This window comes from Rattus norvegicus, chromosome 10, assembly GCF_036323735.1.
Source record: "Rattus norvegicus strain BN/NHsdMcwi chromosome 10, GRCr8, whole genome shotgun sequence".
Classification (NCBI taxonomy): Eukaryota; Metazoa; Chordata; class Mammalia; order Rodentia; family Muridae; genus Rattus; species Rattus norvegicus.
The window spans coordinates 101,296,822-101,302,534 of record NC_086028.1 but is presented as its reverse complement, the minus strand read 5'-3'; the positions used below and the strand labels follow the sequence as shown (position 1 = coordinate 101,302,534).

At 45.9% G+C, this 5,713-nt stretch overlaps 1 pseudogene; it reads left to right on the top strand.

Moving 5' to 3' along the window:
- On the top strand, window positions 1-601 carry Ftl1-ps10 (ferritin light chain 1, pseudogene 10; annotated as a pseudogene).
- Window positions 602-5,713: the final 5,112 nt, after the last annotated feature.

The following is a 5,713-nucleotide window of genomic DNA, read 5'->3' as shown; positions in this document are numbered from 1 at the left end:
ATGATCTCTCAGATTCCTCAGAATTATTCCACCAAACTGGAAGCTGTCATGAACCATCTGCTCAACTTGCACCTGCGGGCCTCCTACACCTACCTCTCTTTGGACTTCTTTTTTGATCAGGTTGATGTGGCTTTGGAGGGCATAGGTCACTTCCAAGTGTCTCCTCAAGTTGCAGAACGAATGACTGGGGTTGCGGGAGGGTTTGGGGGTGTGTATGGCGTGACAGAATGTGCAGAAGTCATCTCAAGATGAATGGGATATGGGCTGGAGAGACGATTCAGTCGTTAAAAGCTAGGCTCACTATCAAAAATAAAAGATGAATGGGGTAAAATCCAGGAGGCCATGAAAACTGCCTTGGCCCTGGAGAAGAACCTAAACCAGGCCCTCTTGGATCTGTGCGCCCCGGGTTCTGCCCGCACAGACCCTCACCTATGACTTCTTGGGAAGCCACTTCCTGGATCATGAGTTGAAGCTCATCAAGACGGGCAACCACCTAACCAACCTCCGTATGTGAGCAGGGCCACGACCAGCACAGACAGGCGTGGCCCAGGCATCTCTGGGCAGGTATCACTTTGAGTGGTTCACTCTCAAACATGACTAGGAGGCCTCTGCACCTTCCAAAGGGCTCCCTCCTCAGCTCTGCACCAGCTGACTCGGGACCTCCACCAGAAGGAACCTCTCAGGACACTAAAAAGCTTTGCAACCGCCCTGGAGCCTCTCCCAAGTCTTGGACCAAGTAAAAATGAAGCTTTTTGAAACAGAAAGGAAAAATGCATTACCCAATAAATAAATTAATATTCAGGGAATGGGGAATGGGAGTAGAGCTCAGTGCTATACTGCTGCCTATCCCATGCCTCTAATTTTCACCCCCTGTGGTACAGACACAAGAAAAACAGCGAATGCATGATATTATGAAATACACATTAGTGCCCTATATCCCACACTCCAACTGACACATTGAATGTTTATCATCTTGTTTGCTTTGTGTCTCTTCATGGGTTCATGTGTATATGTGTTCAGCATGAGTGTGAGGGCACCCACACTGAGCCATCTCTCCAGCCCGGAGGTTTCCCGTCTTTTTTGATGACCTGGGTAGGAAGTTGGAGGGTGTTTGGAACATCATCACCATCTGCCTGCAGACTTCCCACGGGACTGAGGACTCCAGCTCTCCGTATTCCTGCAGTGTTTGCAGAGGCAGACTGAGGACCCCACCAGACTTTGTTAGAGCAGGGAGACAAACACGCACAGCTAACATTCACAATGTGGATTTATTTATATGTGTTTCCAGGTTGGGGTGTGGAGAGGGGAGGTCAAAGCTCTAAATGGGCCAGGTATAACGATTTGTACCTTTAATCCCAGCACTCGAGACAGGAGGCAGAGCCGGGGGGAATCTCTGGTCTACAGAGTAAGTTCCAGAACTGCCAGGGTTACAGAGAAAACCCCTAACTTGTGTGCGTGTGCTGTGCGTGTGGTATGTGTGTGTGTGTGTGTGTGTGTGTGCTGTGCATGTGGTGTGTGTAGGTGTGTGTGTGTGTGCATGTGGTGTGTGTGTGTGCTGTGCATGTGCTGTGTGTGGTGTGTGTGTGTGTGTGTATGTGTGTGTGTGTGTGCGTGCATGTATGATGTGATATAATTTTCTACTTTATGGGTTCTTCTTTTTCCCACCCTTAATCCCCCCATTTTCACACCCTATCACTAGAGAGAGAGAGGAAAAGGGCTAGAGGGGGAAGAGAGAGAGATCCCTGAATCTAATTTCTTTCTTCTTGTTTCTTTGTTGAGCATGACAATTAACACAACGCAACCGACCCTCCGAAATGATCAAAAATCACCAACCGTGCTTCTCAGAGGCCGAGCATTTATACAGCCTCTGAGAAGTTCCCAGAATTCCAACCATCACACAATCACAGGAATCATCTGCAGCTGGCAACACCAGGCCTCTGCTAGAGCACGAGGCAAATCATAGTCCACTGTTGCAGACAGTCCGAAGCAGCCCGAGAGCTCACACATGGGATTAAAACCAAGCTATAGGGCTAGAGAGATGGCTCAGCGGTTAAGAGCACTGACTGCTCTTCCAGAGGTGCTGAGTTCAAGTCCCAGTAACCACATGGTGGCTCCCAACCATCTGTAATGAGATTGGATGCCCTCTTCTGGTGTGTCTGAAGACAGCTACAGTATAATATATATGTATATATATTATATATATAATAAATCTTTAAAAAATATATTCTTATACTGTGATTTTTTTAAGAAACAAAAATTCCAGAATTTTCAAAAATGTCACTACAATAAATGGCTCTGTAATTCTTATTAGCTCTGATCCCTTCATTAAATTACCTTTCTTTGTATGTATGTATGCATGCATGCACATTTGTATGCATGTATGCATGCATGTATGTACGTTGTATATGTATGTATGTGTGTATCTGTGTATATATGCATGTATCCATGTATATGCAGTGTGTATATATGTATGCATGTGTGTATGTATCATATATGTGTGTATGCATGTGTGTATGTATGCATGTGTGTATGTATGCATGTATGCATGCATGTATGTATGTTGTGTATGCATGTATGTGTATCTGTGTATATATGCATATATGCATGTGTATGCAGTGTGTATGTATGTATGCATGTATGTTTGCATGTGTGTATGTATCATATGTGTGTATGCACGTATGTATGTATGCATGTGTGTATATGTATAATGCATGAACTTAGAGAGCCAGATCCTTTCTACATATCCCAGATTGGATTCAGACTAACTACATAGCTCACATTGACCTCAGACCCAGATCCTCTACCTCAGAATCCCTCCTCAGCGCTGACATTACAAGTACACACCACCGTACTGGACAATTATTGGTAACAAGGTTCTCAGAAGAATTAGATCTGTCTTTCTCAGGTTCCAGCTAATCTCTAGTAATACAAAATTTTTACTATACAACCCCATTCTCATTCATTCCTCTGAATGTGTGTGTGTGTGTGTGTGTGTGTGTGTGTGTGTGTGTGTGAAAATTTATTTTATGTGTATGAAAGTTCTGGCTCCCAACTCTCTGTACTGGGATCTGATGCCCTCTTCTGGTGAGTCTGAGGACAGCGACAGTGCACTCATACAAACATAAAATAAATAAATAAATAAATAAATAAATAAATAAATAAATAAATCTGTGAAAGAAAGAAAAAAGGAAGGAAGGGAAAGAGAAAGTTAACCTCCATGTCTGGTGCTGAAGGAGGTCAAAAGAGACTACTTGCTCCTCAGAGAACGGAATTGTAGATGGTCGTGAGCTCTCATGTAGGTACTGGGAACTGAACCTGGGTCCTCTATAAGAGCAACAACTAGGACTGGAGAGATGGCTCAGCGGTTAAGACACGGACTGCTCTTCCAGAGGCCCCATGTTCAATTCCAAACAACCAACATCACAGCTCACAACTACAGTTCCAGGGGAATCCCTGGGCTGCCCTGGCCTCCAGGGGCACTGTACACATGTGATGTTCAACATATACATGAAACAAAAGAATACATACTATAAATTTAAAAAAGAGCCATGGAAGACGCCCTCTTCTGGCATGCTGGTGTACATGCAGACAGGGCGGATAGAGCATCCCTCAGCCTCCTCCTTTTTTTTTTTTTTTTTTCTTTTTTGAGTTTACTGCCACTGTCCTCAGACGCACCAGAAGAGGGCATCAGATCCCATTACAGATGGTTGTGAGCCACCATGTGGTTGCTGGGACTTGAACTCAGGACCTCAGGAAGAGCAGTCAGTGCTCTTAACCACTGAGCTGTCTCTCTAGCCCCAGCCTCCTCCTTTTTAAGTGTTTGTGCCAAGGTCTGGTTTAGAGGATCTTGCTATGTTGCCCTGGCTGCCCACAACCTTGCACTCCTTAATCAGGCCTCAGCTTTCTGAGTGCTGGCTCTCTGAGTGGTATGTACCCTGGTGCCTGGTGTCCAGTTCACGTTAATTCCCTCTTTTGATTCGTAAACGACATTGACTGGTGGAAGATGACTGGCGCTTACGGTACTGATCCCATGAACCCTGAGCTGCCAAGGCTGGCCGCAAAACTCATTTTCTTCTGAAACAGGGTCTCACTATGTAGCTCAGGCTGGCCTGGTTCTCACATAGACCTGCATGTTCCTGTCTCCCAACTTCAGGCATTAAAGATGATTTGCCGGTTATTCGGTTATTCAGATGGTCAAACCCAGAGTTTAGCACAGGCTAGCCCAAATACACTACCAACTGAGTTACATTTCTGGTCTTCTTTTAGTTTCTTTTTCTTTTTTTTACTTCTTTTGGTTTTTTTGAGGCAGAGTTGTTTTTGTTTTGTTTTTGTTTTTGTTTGTACTGACTGTCCTGGAACATGCTCTGTAGATTAGGCCAGTCTTGAGATTTGCCTGCCTCTGCCTCCCAAGTGCTGGGATTAAAGCATGCACCATCCAAAGGCCTTTTAATTTTTGTTCTCCTGCTTCCTTCTATGGAAATTAAGATCTGGGGTCTGGGTCACCAGGTCACCAGGTCACAGGGTCACAGGCCTGCATTCTTCCTGGTTGGACAAGTTGTTCAACTTTTCTGTTAAGATAATTATCATAGAGGCTTCTTGAGGCCTAAGGACTGCTAGCTCCTAACCTGGTGGTCACTGGGTTAATGTCAACTGCTTCTGTTCTTTTCTATCCTAACTTACTGCCCTTCCTTTTTCTTGAACATTTGTTAGATTCCCCTGGAGCTGGAGTTACAGGGGTTTGTGAGTCGGGAACTGAACTTCATTCCTCTGTGAGGACACAGTCCACCTCTGTAGCTCTGTTGTGTTATTTTTGTTGTTGTTGTATTTTTATTTTAGTTTGGCGAGACAGGCTTCCCTGTGTAACCCTGGCAACTCACTCTGTAGACCAGGCTTGCCTAGAACGCAGAGATCCACCACTAGCCTCACCACTGTCTGTTGGTATTCAGGCAATTGCCCTTAGGGACCTAGCAGCTGCCTGAATTATCATCAGCTGCCATCACTGACCGCCACTTGAACCAGAGCTCTAGGTGTGAACTGCGGGTAAAAGAACCACCAGCTAACTCCTCTCTCCCCTTCCCTCCCCTCCTCTCCCCTTCTCTCCCCTCCTTTCCTCTCCTCTCCTCTCCTCTCCTCTCTGTTTTCTGTGTGAGCCCCCTTTCCTCTCTGCTCCCTCTCTCTGCCCTCATGTCTCTCTCCCTACTCCCTGTCTGTCTGTCTGTCTGTCTGTCTGTCTACATGTCCACTTGTCTGTCCCAGGTCCTCACACCACTCCTCTCCTCCAGTAAATCTCTTTTACACGACATAATTTCTCAGGGGTACACCTTGGCATGGGCTGGGCAAAGATACCCCCTTGCCGCATCTTATTTCATGACCTTTGTGCTGAGACCTCGTAGGGTTCAACGGCACTGGCGTCCTGAATCTTCTTGATATACCTGAGGCAGGCAGAACTGCTTTCCAGTCCACCGAAGGCTGGGCACTCCATCCAACACCGACAATGGATAAGTTCTTTCTCTAACTCTAGGCTGAAATGCTTCTCTGAGTCTGACCATTTCCCAGGTCAGGGCTTTGTTTTCCCAGGATGGTTTCTCACCTTCTTGGCTTCTCTCAAATCCTGGTAGCAGGTAAACTGCCTCCTCACGCTTTTAGCACTGGCCTCTGTCCATGGATGACGACTCACTGGACAGTTTGTACATTTTCAGCCTCCCCTGGGTCT